Here is a 14828-nt window from a genome sequence, read left to right as displayed (position 1 = left end):
GCTCAACATCACTAATTGTCGGAGAAATGAAAACCAAGCCAGCAGCTGTGGAGAGCAGTATGGCAGTTCCTAAAGAAACCAAACGTAATTGGAAAAGACTCTTCCAAACCAAACAATAATTAGTCTTCTCTGAACCTTCTCCCTTTTTTTAAAATTAAATTTAAAAAATTAATTCCAATGTAGTTAACGTACAGTGTTATATTAGTTTCAGGTGTACGATATAGTGATTCAACAATTCTGTGCATTGCTCAGTGCTCATCATGAAACCTGTACCCTTCACCCCCATCACCTAGTTCACCCATCCCCCACCCACTTCCCCTCTGGTACCATTAGTTTGTTCTCTATATTAAGATTCTGTTTTTTGGTTTGTCTCCTTTTTTTTTTGTTCCTTTGTTTTGTTTCTTACAGAATTCCATGTATGAGTGAAATCATACAGTATTTTCCTTTCTCTGACTGACTTACTTCACTTAGCCTTATACCTTCTACATCCACCCATGTTGCAAATGGCAAGATTTCATTCTTTTGTATGGCTGAATATTTCATTGTATATATATACCACATCTTCTTTATCCAGTTATCTATCTATGGACACTTGGGTTGCTTCTGTAATTTTTTTTTTTTTAATTTTTTTTTTAAGATTTTATTATTTATTTTGAGAGAGAGAGAGGGATAGAGCACAAGCAGGGGGAGCAGCAGAGAGAGAGGGAGAAGCAGGCTCCCCGCCGAGCAGGGAGCCCGATGCGGGGCTTGATCCCAGGACCCTGGGATCATGACCTGAGCCGAAGGCAGACGCTTACCCGACTGAGCCACCCAGGTGCCCCAAGTTGCTTCTGTAATTTGATGATCGTAAATAATGCTGCAATAAACATAGGGGTGCATCTGTCACTCTGAATTAGTGTTTTCATATTCTTTGGGGAAATACTTCATAGTGGAATTAATGGATTATCTAATAGTTTTATTTTTAATTTTTTGAGGAACCTCCATACGGTTTCCCACAATGGCTGCACCAGTTTGCATTTTCACTAACAGTGCAAGAGGGTTCCTTTTTCTCCGCCATCCCCTCTGAGCCTTCTTTTTGACCAGGCCTTGTTCTCAGCCCAGTCTTCATTTAACCTAGTACAGTACATAACTCAGAATCTCTCACCCTTGATACCTTGTTAAAGTTCTTCCTCCTCCTCTCTTGATAACTGATCACCCTAGTCAGCCTTCGACAAGAATCCTAAGTCAGTTTAGCACAAATCCCCCATCCTTGATGTCTCCTCTTAGTACTTTTCCATCCATTGACCCCCCTCAATCTGCTCATTGCCTAGAAATCTCTATCTGTCCTTGCTGTATTCAGAATTGAACCCGATCTCTCTCCCCTACTGTGATCGTCTTGACACCTACTGCAATAATCCTGAATAAAGTCTTTCTTACTGACTCAACAAGTGTCAGAATTATTTTATCTTTAACATCATCCAGAAATTCACTTCTGGGTATATATTCAAATAATCAAAAGTGAGTATTTGTACAGATATCTGTACACCCATGTTCACAGCAGTATTAGTCACTATAACCAAAAGGTGGAAGCCATGCAAGTGTCCATTGGTGGGTGAATGGATAAACAAAATAGTATATATGTGTAATGGAATATTATTCAGCCTTAAAAAGGGAGAAAATTCTAATGTACACCATAACATGAATGAACCGTGAAGACATTATACTAAATGAAATAAGCCAGTCACAAAAGGACAAATATAACTTCACTTTTATAAGGTGCCTAGAGTAGTCAAATTCATAGGGTTGAAAAGGAAAATGGTGGTTTCCAGGGGCTGGGGGGGGGGGCAGGGAGAATGGAGAGTTATTGTTTTTTGTTTTATTTATTTATTTATTTATTTATTTGACAGAGAGAGAGAACACGAGCAGGGGGAGTGGGAGAGGGAGAAGCAGGCTTCCCGCCGAGCAGGGAGCCCGATGCGGGGCTCGATCCCAGGACCCTGGGATCATGACCTGAGCCGAAGGCAGACGCTTAACGAATGAGCCACCCTGGTGCCCCAGAGAGTTATTGTTTATTGACTACAGTTTCAGTAAGATATCTAGTTCATTTGTTCAAAATGAAAAACTTCTGGAGAAGGGAGGCTGTGATGGTGGCACAACATTGTGAAATGTACTTAATACCACTGAACTGTACACTTAGAAATGGTTAAAATAGTAAATTTTATGTTCTATGTATTTTACTGCAATAAAAAGAGAAATATGTCTGAAATTCTCAGGTTAAAAAAATATAATTCTCAACACATTGAGCTTCTTTTTCAGTTCATAGTATCAGAATACAGTTTCAACTTATTTATTATGTATTTCTCACTCAGTCATACAATGGTATGACTAAAACAAAAACAAATTTGCGAAAAACAAACAAAACCAGAAACAGACTCATAAATACAGAGAACAAAATGGCAGTTGCCAGAGGGGATGGTGGTGGGGGATGGGCAAAATAGGTGAAGGGGACTAAGAGGTCCAAACTTTCAGTCTAATAAATTAGACACAGGGATGAAAAGTACAGCAAAGGGGATATAGTCAATAAGACTGCAACAACTATGTGGTGACAGATGGTAACTACACTCATCATGGTGAGCATTTCGTAACGTATATAATTGTCAAATCACTATGTTGGATATCTGAAACGAATATAATATTACATGTCAACTATACTTCAGTTAAAGAAAATGTGGTCAAAATTTCCTTCCAAGTATCTCCTTTTGTTGATTAAGAAAAAAAAATTGGGGGGGCGCCTGGGTGGCTCAGTCGTTAAGCGTCTGCCTTCGGCTCAGGTCATGATCCCAGGGTCCTGGGATCGAGCCCCGCATCGGGCTCCCTGCTCCGCGGGAAGCCTGCTTCTCCCTCTCCCACTCCCCCTGCTTGTGTTCCCTCTCTTGCTGTGTCTCTCTCTGTCAAATAAATAAATAAAATCTTTAAAAAAAAAAAAAAAAGAAAAAAAAAATTTTTTTTTAGTTTAATCCTCTTTTTGTTTTGTAACCCTGCTTAAACATTTCAGAGCTGAGCAAGCCGGAATTCTTTTTTACCTTTCATTTTAAAATTGCGGCGGTTGAACACTTGAAATTTTTTTTAAATAAATATGAAAGCTGCTCTTTCTTTGTAAAAATAATTTTAAAGAGTACTTGACCAACAGGAGTAATTACTATGACTGTATTAATAGGTCTGGATTTGCCCTGAGACCTGATTTGACTGGATTTACTTGAGACGGTGAATCCATTTAAAGGACTGAAAACAAACTCTAGAAGCTATCTAGTTCCTTTGTTCTAAGAAGGACTCACCCATTCCAGGAAGATGGCTCTTTATTACTTTATTCAAATACTTTCCTAAGACTCTCATTCAAAAGAATCTATTCTATTTCTTAATAATACTATTCCTGGTTCAAATTGTCCATCTTTAACAATAGCTCTTAATAACGTGTATTCCCTCTTTTTCTTCCTACTTAGGAAATAACACAGTCTGTTTCTATAATGCATGTTTCTGTAAGAGAAATGTGCTCATATCTGTCAGGGGAGTCTTGCTAGTTTAAAGAGGAAGTAAGTTCATTCAATTTGTTGTTCTCCCCAAAATGTTAATGTTGTTAAGTAAGCAGGACAAAATTTCTCTCAAAGAGAGAAATTATCCCTCAGCGGGGAGAAAGGTAAATCCTACAAGAGCCTTTCTTGGTGACTGGTTAGTAGCCATGCTTTCTACACATTAAACTATTTGGTGAAACAGAGAAAGAATCTCCAAAAATATATTTACTCTTGTGGTTAAAAACTAAAAAGTGGTTTACTTAAGGAGCCTATGCCCTAAATCAATTTTTTAAAAAAAACGTTTTGATTAAACTCGTCTCTCTTAAAAATAGAGACCCTCTTCAGTCCACCTCCCTGGGGAGAAATTCTGAGCTGAGAGGAATTGTCAGTGGATATGTAACCATGTTGACATCTTATTAGGATTTTAATTGTTTTCATTTGTGCTCTGGTTACAAATAAGAATACATTTTGAGCAGTCTGCCTTTAACCCTGGCTTATGAATGTCCCTGTCGGTGTACCTTGTTGCAGAAATCCAGGTATTTGTAGAACAGATAAATTGCAGTATAGCTGAAACAAATTCTTACCATTTTCTGAGGATTATTCCCAGCTGTACACAAATTACCTCATTTAATCCCTAATAAGAGCTTTTTGAGTTTGGTATAATTATGCCCCCTTTTGAGAACATTGAACTGTGGTTCATGGTTTCTTTTGCAAGAATGAATCAAAGGACTCTCTCCTTCAGTCTCCCGAAATGATAACATTTATCATCTTGGTTTTATCATTCTCTTTCTCAGCTTTTGCAAGTAAGGGACACAATGTCCCTTTACGTCTAAATAGTTCAGAGTTTATTTCCTAAAAACAAAGGCATTCTACAGTAAAATTAAAATCAGGAAATTAGCATTGATACAATAATATTGTCTTACTCAAGTTGCCTGAAAAGGTTCTTTCTAGCAGAAGAAAAACACAACGAATTTAGGTGTCCTGGTGCTATAAATTCCTTCAATCTAGAATGGTTCCTTTGTCTTTTGTCACTTTAACACCGCAGGAGAGTACAATATTCTCTTGGGATCTTGTTAAACATGAGTTTGCCTGATGTCTCCTCATGATTTTGTTCAAGCTATGCATTTTTGCCTGAAAGGTCCAATGGTAGTTCATAGTTTTATCAAAGTTATACAGTTAAAGTTGGGGCCACCATTTGAACTTGAGTGAGGATCCAAAGCCTACACTCAAAACCTCCATTCCTAACATCGTGAATAATTACGGAATTTCTCATACAGTATCTTTAACAAATGTTAATGATTTCTATAAATGTCACTGAAGATTTACTGGAGCCCTTACCACATAACAGAATCGAGAGCAGGGAAATCAAAGGGTATCATAATATAGACCTATTATAGGATGTACATGTTTATTGTCCATTATGTGGGAGATGCAATTAAAAAATTTGGATTAATAGAAAACTCCATCAAAGTCTATTTTGTATGTCTTGGACTATCAATTGCTAAGATTCTGTTTTGTTTTGTTTTCTTTTGTTTCAAGTTTTTTTTGTTTTTTTTTTTAAGATTTTATTTATTTGCGAGAGAGAGAATGAGAGACAGAGAGCATGAGAGGGAGGAGGGTCAGAGGGAGAAGCAGACTCCCTGCTGAGCAGGGAGCCTGATGTGGGACTCGAGGATCATGATCTGAGCCGAAGGCAGTCGCTCAACCAACTGAGCCACCCAGGCACCCTTGTTTCAAGTTTTTAATTAAATTCTAGTTAGTTAACATATAGTATAATACTGGTTTCAGAAGTAGAATTTAGTGATTCATCACTTACATATAATACCCAGTGCTCATATAAAAAGTGCCCTCCTAATCCCCATCACCCATTTAGTGCACACCCCACCTTCCCTCCAGCAACCCTCAGTTTGTTCTCTATGGTAAGACTATCTTATGGTTTGGCTCTGTCTCTTTTTTTTTTCTTCCTTCCCCTATGTTCATCTGTCTTGTTTCTCAGATTCCACATATGAGTGAAATTATATGGTATTTGTCTTTCTCTGACTGACTTATTTCACTTAGCATAATACACCCTAGCTCCATTCACATCCTTGCAAATGGCAAGATTTCAATCTTTTTGATGGTTGGGTATTATTCTGTTTTATATATATATATATATATATCTCACATCTTCTTTATCCATTCATCAGTCAATGGGTATATCTGATAAAGGGTTAATATTCAAAATCTATAAAGAACTTATCAAATTCAACACTCAAAAAACAAATAATCCAGCTAAAATATCCTACTTTACTTGCTTATTTGCCTCCTGTCTTATTTTCTTGTCCTAAACATTTGTTATACAATATGTTTGATTCTATAGCATTTCAATTTAGACAAGTGATTTTCTTGAGAACATAATATAAACATTATAATCAAATGCCCCTGCATTCCAGAAATTCAACTCCTAAAGTTTTGCAAAAACAGGTGGTGATTTATATGTAATATCCTGCTCTTTTAATTACTTCAAAAGCCAACAAGTTAACAAAGTAGATTTAAAAATAGCAGCATGAGTCAATATGAACAAAGAAACCTTTGTATTTTCAAAACTCTATATATCTTGAGCTAATTCTTCTAATGTCACTATTACAATGCAAATTGAAACTTAAACAATAAGCAATTAATACTGTGACTTATCATTGATGTTTTAGTCATGAGGATCTTTAAATGCAAGTCTAAGTTCCACAAATAGAAACTTAAATTTATCCTGGATACCCTTTATTTTAAAATTTCAGTTTCCTATACTCTCAGAATCATGATTGACTTGATTTTGACTAGTGAAAGTACAAAGTCCCTGAAAATAAACGTACCTTCTCAATATAAACTGGTGTTGCTTCTAAAAGAATAAATAAATAATAAAATGATTCAGTTCTCAGCAATCACCATAAACTTTCAGAACCAAAGTCCTGGAAAATCCATGGGCCCTTGTGAAGTAAGGGCTAATACACAGTGACATGCCACTATTTTATTTAATCCAGTGTTTTCAAAGATGTGAAATTAGCTCCTTAGTAGGTCATGATCAGTGCTTTTTAAAAATGAAATAAAACAAGATGGAAAATTTTTCAAGGTGTCATGTAGGAAATGTAAATATTAATATGTGAAACTTTTGTTTTAGTGTATGTGTGTATGTGTGTCCACATATGTGGAAACACATATCTAAGTGTGTGTCTCTTTCATGTACGGTGTGGAAAGGGAAAATAGTTTATTTACTGTTAGACAATCAAAGAAATCTTGGGAGCCACTGATTTACTCCATATTCAATTCAAACTTATTCTTTGCTGTCATTTCCTACAGGTTACATAGGTGATGTATTTTATTTTTCATTGATTTGCTTTTTCTCCTGCCCATACTAGATATTTCAAGGGCCTTCTTCACAGTCTCTACCCACGCTCACCCAGCAATATACATAGATAAACTCTTCACCTAGGAATATTACCTCCCACTTCCATCCCTAGCTTTTTGATAAACATTAAAGCAGTTTCAGCCGATAGTTATCTATTTTAGCTGTTTGGTTTCTCTTCCTTGCATTGGTAATGATCCTAATTCCTTTCCTACCTGATGAAATCTGTCTAAACAAAATTAGATTATCTAATTTGCTCACCATTATGCGCTGAGTTCCTACCCCATAGTATGAGCTCTATAAGCATTTGTTAAATAACTAAATACAGGCCTATTGACAAGAGTGATCCTGTCTCCCCCTGTACAATGGCCCTTCCTAAATCATCCCACCCGACCAAATTATTGAATCCAATCCTCACAGGACCAAAAGTATTCTTGCTTGAGATTGCACAATTTAAGGGGTGAGGGAAATAGAAGAATCTCTTCTTGATTGAGATTACAATAGAGCTGGGTGTAAATTATATCTGGCTAGCAAAAATGCTTTGTTTACTCCACACATTTTAATCAATGTCCTATATTTAGGTATTAGAAATTTCCACAGAAAACTCGGCTTGTCTTAAAAGATCGTAAGATCTGGGGCACCTGGGTGGCTCAGTTGGTTAAGCGACTGCCTTCGGCTCAGGTCATGATCCTGGAGTCCTGGGATCGAGTCCCATATCGGGGTCCCTGCTCAGCAGGGAGTCTGCTTCTCCCTCTGACCCTCCCCCCTCTCGTGCTCTCTCTCTCTCATTCTCTCTCTCAAATAAATAAATAAAATCTTAAAAAAAAAAAAAATCATAAGATCTGGCAACACCAGGTTCCGAGTTGGCTGGAGCTGGAGTGGCTGATTCATCTTGATGGCACATGTGTGTATTTCTTTTCTTTTTGCTAGTTTTCCCTACTAGATTGTGAGTCCCCCAGAATCCTCATAGCTGGGACTCCACAGCCCTGTGCGAATGGATGCATAAATTATGAATGGGCCCCAGTGCTTAAGGTCCGTTTCAAGGAGGGCTTACATAACTCTTAGGTTTGGTCCTCTGTTCGCTTCCTTACTGCACCTAGAGTTTGTCCCGCAGAAACCTTATCGAAGTCTGCGGCTCAGCTATCATGTCCACCGTAAAGCTAAGTTGGCAAGGCTGGCCCGCCTCCTGGACTGTAATCAGAGATCTCTAACTGTCCCTCAGCCACTCAGACGGTCAAGAGCTTAACCCGTTACCCAGCCAAAACGTACTTTCCAACTGACTGCCCAGCTTTCTGTAACACTACCATCAGCCTCCTCCTTTTCTCCCTACAGCCACACTCCCTGAGTTATCAAGTGTCGTTCGTTCTTCAAAATAGCAAATGTCTATTCTCCTTCTTTCCTCTCTTCAAGGTCAAGTTTTATCATATTGATAAACACTTAATTGCTCTCCTTGACTCCAGTCTCCTGACTTCCAATGTAGATTTATTTATAATATCAACTATCCACCACTCGCTTAGGAGTTAAGGATACAGCGGAGAACAAAAGCGAGAGTCCCTACCCGATGCAATTTGTAGCCAGTGGGGGATACAACAAACACACAAACACATACATAATCATACGATGTCATATAGTAATAGACTATATGAAGAAAAGCAGAGTAAGAGAACAGGTAATGGAGAGGTGCAACTTTTTTTTTTTTTTTTAATGACTGTAAATCTTTTAACATTTAGATTCCTATGCAATTAATGGGAATTTATCACGTATAGCTTCCAGATTAAACTGCACTTTTCTTTTGGTGACGTTGAGCCTATACCTGAGACAGAATCATATTTGAAGCGTCCACTTCAGTATGTCCTTTATTTTCCCCTTGAAAGCCCTCTGTCACTGTAATCCAAGTAGATACACAACGTTTTGTAACTAGGATGAAAGGCTTTGCTCTGTTAGGATGGTAGCTTCCTACACTTACCACAAGAGGGCACAGCAGCCACTTCCAGGAGCCTGAATGACCACAGTTCCGAAGTTGTTGCCCAGATAGTTTGTTCTCCATACTTGGTTTCCATGAATTTTTCTATTCTTGTTTTTTGTCTCCTGCATGTCTTTCCCAGAACTAAAGAGAAATTCCTTCTTCGCCTTAAAAAGAAAATTGTATTTTAGTTTGCTTGATTCTATTCCTCTGGCCACTAATTGTTTAATTTCTACCAGATTCTTATTTCTCTGTTTTTAAAGATGTGGGTATCTAAAATGGCACCAGTACTTTCGGAGAATATTTATTGCTGGGAATAACAATTCAAGGGGAAAACAGAAATTATCTTTCAGTCAATACCTGACGTGGACAGCAGGTAACATATTTTTGTCCCTCAGTTTACTTCAAGTATTGAATGTGGAAAGCTATTGGATACTTGCCAAACAGGAAAAGTTCTTCACTAAAACGGGGGGATCCAATACTGTACACATAAACAATTCTAGGGCTAGCAGGAATATTTGAAATAATCTGAACTGAAATACTCCAGTTTACAAATAAGTACATTAAATCATAGAGTAGTCCAAGCATGAGCTGAGCTAGCTCAAGGACTCACTTAAGTCCGCTGCTCTTTCCATGAAACTATGTTATCTCTCCTGTGATCATAATGTAAAATCTGGACGATAGCTTAGACGCGGATCTAAAATAGTTTTTTCACAAGTCTCACAATATTATTCTAAGAATCATTATAAAAATGTGGCTTTGGGTTCTGAATACTACAAAATATCTGACATCCACACACAGTACCATGTGTTACCTTGTAGTTATTCAAGGAGATCTATCTGTGAAAATAGCAAAGTAAATAATAATAATAAAAACAATAGAAATAAGAGTAATACTCCAGAAGCATGACTTCTATTTATATAAAGAAAATTCTGTATGTCAATGCACGCGTAACATTCGGTTAAGTATATACTGTCAAAACTGCTGACCATGATACTCTAGGGAGAGAGAGAGAGAGACAAAGGAACAGGTGACATGCTTCCCAAGGAGACTTCCAATTTACATTGTGTTTACTTCCAGAATATTTCAGTTTTGGCAACAAACATGTATAACTTCTGAATTTATGAACATTTAAGAGGCAAAAATTAAAGTTATAAAAGGAAACACCACCTGGACGTTATTATGGGAAGAAAATGTTACTTTTATGAAAGGCCCTTGAACTTGCTGAAAAGACAAAGACATCCATTATTTTCTCACTGCAAATATAGTCAGTCAGTGACTAACCAGCGAGCTCAAGGTCCAGTCCTAATGGTGGCTCTGTATTGAATTATGGCTAACAAAGAATGGACTTGTTTTGCAGGAGTGATTAAAAAATTCTCATGAGCTCTATCCTAGTACATCAGCTAAATGAAATCGACTAGCTACCACGGTGAATATCCTGGAGAGATAAAGGCATGTAGGCTTTTTACTGCTCAAAGTTCAGGCTCAGAAGTTATTCACCCTCCAATGCTTGGTTCTTAAGAATGGCCAAGCCTCCCTAGACTTCTTACTAGTGTCTCCTTATGTCCACTAAACCCCTGTTAGCTTTGCTTATTAAAATGTAATTATATTAATGGGTTTCTTTGATCTAAATTGAGCTCCATAGTTTCTCCTTTCCTAAAATTAGAACATAAGAAATTTGAACCCTTTATATATTTCTTGTCTTTTATATGATTTTGGTGCCTTTTATCAAAAGGAACATTTATCCATTCCCCTCACGTTGCCATAAGGAAAATAGTATTCAGTCTCAACTCTCCAACTGAGAACAGTATTAAAATAAACACTTCGAATCCCTTTCTCTACCTGGCCATTTCTCCTTTGGATGAAGGAAGAGCTTTATCTGATTGGTGAGTTCCGTGAGAATGTGACCTTCATCAATGCCAGGTTTCTCCATTGGCTGAGATGATTCGTGTTGAAGTTCTTGTCCGTGAATAGCCCTGCACCTTGACTATTGTTCTTTTTCCCTGGGTTGTTCTGTTCTCAAGTAGAACATGCTTTCCGTCTGCCCCTCTTCAGTGTCCATTTGTACCCTCCTGCAGGGGATGTCTGCCATTATCTACTTTCTCCGCCTTAGATCAGGGAGGTCAAATCCTAGTGACAGGAAGCCCTACAATGTACTCAAATCCAGGATTATCAGAATAATTTTGATTCTGGATGTTGATTCTCATTCATCTACTTGGGTTAGCTCTAAGTTGTTTATAACTCATAGGCGTACCTGTGCATGTACTTAGTGTCTTTCTTTAAGCTCTAGAAGTATAATGGGCATCCCAAAGTCACCTCAAAATTGACACCCTCAAACTTAACTCATAATCTTCTCCCTTAGGTAAAAATAAATTTGCAAAATACTGGTTCCCCTTTGAGCATCCTCTACCACAGCAAATGACATTACCTTCCTTCTAGTTGTGCAGGCCAGAAACCAGAAGTCTTCCCTAACCTCTCTCCTCCTCCATTTTACAGATCCAATTCACTACACTTCCCTCCATCTCCACCACCTCTACCCTATTCTAAAACACCTCATCTCTCACCTGTACTATAGCCATTGCCTCCTAGTGGGGCTGCCCACGTGTTCTCTGGCCTCTGTTCAATGAGCTCACCATGTTATGGCCAGTGACATCTTTTCTATGCCATGGATGCCATTTTATTTCTCTTTTAATAGAGACAAAACTCCTGGGGCGCCTGGGTGGCTCAGTCTGTTAAGCATCCGACTCTTGATTTTGGCTCAGGTCATGTTCTCAGGGTTGTGAGACCAAGCCCTGCATTAGGCTCCCCACTCAGTGAGGAGTCTGTTTAAGACTCTCTCTCCCTCTCCCTCTGCCCCTCCCCACCCTCCCACTCACACGCTCTTGCTCTCAAAAAAAAAAAAAAAAGTCACGTTAAAAGTAAATAAATAAATAAAGACAAAACTCCTGGCATAGAATATAACTGGGGTCAGAAACTCTCCCCCCCCACAAGGGGCTACATAATAAATATTTTACATTTCCTGGGCTATACTTTTTCTGTGATAAATTTTCAAAAGTTACGGTAATGAACAGCCGAGCATAGACACTATGCAAAGAGGCGACTGTGGTCCAACGAGAGTGGACTATTCTGCATATCACAACCCTGTGTACCTCTCTGTTCCCTTATGCAGGGTGTCCCACCCCCACTGCCAAGCCAGTGTCACTGACTTCACGCTTTCATACTTCTCTCCCACCAGAAGGCTTTCATGTCCTTCCCTCTGCCTGGGTTGTTCTTCTATCATCCCTTCACCTGGTTACATCTTACCTGTTCTCCAGATCTTAGTCCAAAGCCGCTTACTCAAGGACGTCATCTGTGGTCTCTCCACCCTTGTATTGTCTCTGCTAGCCTCAGAGACCTTTCCTCCAGAGCATGGCTCACAAGGGCAATGGTTATCTCTGCAATTACCTGAGTAATGTGTGTTCTCTCCGCTTCCTCCCACCAACTATGAGATCCAGGAGGCAGGAAGAGTGTTTCCTTCGTTTATCATCACATACCCCGGACCCAGTGCTTGGCCCATAGGTGGCACCCAGTAAAGTCTTGTTGACTGAATACACGAATGATGCATGCATGAGTTATCCCCACGCCACGACCAGCAGCCTCCAACGTCCCACTGTGACCTGCGCCTACCTTCTCAAGTCCTCTCTTCCTAAATCATTTCTAGCAATGTTTCTCTCTCCCTCCTTACGGACCAATCTCCCTCTTTCTGCACACTTGGAGGAATTTCAATTGCTGCTCACATACCTCTGTGTCCTTTGCACGTGTCTGTCTTTTCTGGTGAGTGTTCTAACTTTCCTTTGGTTCCCAAATACTCATCATACAGATTTGTCAAATCTCTCCATCTAAAATCTTTCTGGAACATATTTTTAGTAGAACACAGTTGCTTTTAGTCATTTGTGCAAGGAGAGAGAACACGCATTGTGAAAACCATAGGAGCATCTCAGTAAAAGGGAGATGAGAAAGGGTTTCGAAGATTAGGGAATATGTTTGGTGGTTGTAGGGAGAGTTCCAGGAAGCAGGGTTTAAATCTGGATTGACTGCTGCCATCAGGAAGTGAGGACCATTCTTTGATGGGGCATCTTAATTGTTTTCTAGGAGGGAAGAGAAGTGAAGAAGCAAGCACAGCTGAAGCTGTATTTGGTTAAAAGGCGGTGGTCCCAGTATTAGCCAGATTAGGGTAATTTGGGCCTTTTTAATCATGTGGACATTGTTTCTGTTTTTATCCTTCAAGACATGATTGCAGAATGTTCTTGTTTTTGCTTTGATCCAACAAAGTTATAAGATAACCTTGTTTTGTTTTGTCATTCCCTGACCTTGTTTATGTTCAGTAAAATCCCAGCAACACCAAGGCCCTAGAGTCATGACAGGCCCTCCTGGGTTTCAGACCTGCTGTTCTTTTTCTCGGGATGAGTCCTCCCAGGGAAGAGTGGGTGCCCACGAAGGGTGCCCAAGCACACAATGGTTCTCTGTGCTTAGTTCTGGTCCGAGAGTCCGTATCCAGGCAAGCTAACCTTGGCCGACATGTAATAGAATTTTGTTTATCATTGTTCATTTTGTCCTAGTTAAAAAGCCACATTAAGTTATGAAGTTAGATAAATAAAATTCCTCACTTATTGAAAAGCACATGGCATTCTTTGGCCTATGCTCATTATTATAATCACAGATAAGATAAACACAATAGCCCTCAATAATCTCCCCTAGTACATAATTTAAAAAAAAAAAAATCTCTTGAGTAATGTTGTCAAGATCATCTGTGCATTATCAACTGAGAAGGCAAACAACATAATTTTGGAGAAGAGCCAACCCACTGGCATCAGTTAATAGCTGTAGCCATTGCCCACAGGTATGACGTATCAAGAGGATTTATGAGTAGAAGTCAAGTGTAAGGTGCAGCCTGAGGACTGTGATAAGGAAGGATCTATATCCTGTATGCAGAATTTGAGGTTTCCTATTACTATTAAATGGCCCACTGATACAAGAGGTAAACTTGCACTGGGAAATAGTTGAGAAGACCACCTTCTTCATCCAGATCCCCCCTGGAATCAGTAAAGCACAAGTTTTGGAGGTTTCTGGAAGTCTCTCTTCAGTATGTATTTGTGAGAAGAGATTTGATCCTATCTGAGGCTCTGCAAAGTCAGTGACTGGTCACCAGGACAACACTGAACAGAAGCAAAATGCTAGGCCATTGATTAGACTTCACTTCTTGGCTGGAGGGTGTGGTGTTGAATTAAAAAAAAAAAAACCTTTGTAAATTTCAAGTACTACACAATATAATAAATGCACATTAATATCATTATTATTTTTCATTTAATTGCATAAAATAACCTACAGATGTGTAAATATTAACATGTCTGTGATTATATGGAAGACAGAACATTGGAAGTAAGGGTCCTGAGAGAAAAATACTTAGACATAAAAGGATTTCAAATGAGACCTCAGGAATATATGGGATCCCTAGCTTTCACACTACTTATAATTCTTTCATCTGTCCCTAACAAGGTTCTTACCCCATCCCCCCCCAATATTCACCACTTTTCTTAAGTTCTAATATTTTCTTTTTTTTTAGCAAATACGCTGACCCTGAATTTCACAGAAAAAAATAGAATCATCAGAGATGATTGTGCAAGTCATCTACAAAAAACAGGTCTGCAACTAGAGAAGTACGCCCTCACTTGTTGAGAACTCCTTTCTATCCACAATTAATGCCTCTACTGTGTTACCGATTCTCCATCTCCCACCTCCTCAGGGGACCTTTTTCCTAAATTCTTTCTCTCTCGCACACACACAAACAGACATGTGCATGTGCGCGTGCACACACACACTTCAGTGTTCCTTCCTCTCTATAAGCTCTTTTATTTCAGCACACAACATTATCAAGTCTCTCCTCTTAAAAAGAAATGCCTTC

At 38.8% G+C, this 14828-nt stretch overlaps 1 long non-coding RNA gene across 3 annotated transcripts in view; it reads right to left on the bottom strand.

Moving 5' to 3' along the window:
* The window catches only part of LOC144380015 (uncharacterized), a 33641-nt gene that overhangs the window by 15488 nt on the left and 3325 nt on the right, over nt 1–14828 (bottom strand). For all 3 annotated transcript variants that reach the window (XR_013443683.1, XR_013443681.1, XR_013443682.1), the window contains exon 2: nt 8891–9054. This is a non-coding gene — a long non-coding RNA (uncharacterized LOC144380015). The remainder of the gene's footprint in view (nt 1–8890; nt 9055–14828) is intronic.

The sequence above is a fragment of the Halichoerus grypus genome, chromosome 14 (genome assembly GCF_964656455.1).
Source record: "Halichoerus grypus chromosome 14, mHalGry1.hap1.1, whole genome shotgun sequence".
Taxonomy (NCBI): domain Eukaryota; kingdom Metazoa; phylum Chordata; class Mammalia; order Carnivora; family Phocidae; genus Halichoerus; species Halichoerus grypus.
This window is presented reverse-complemented; position numbering and strand designations above follow the sequence as displayed.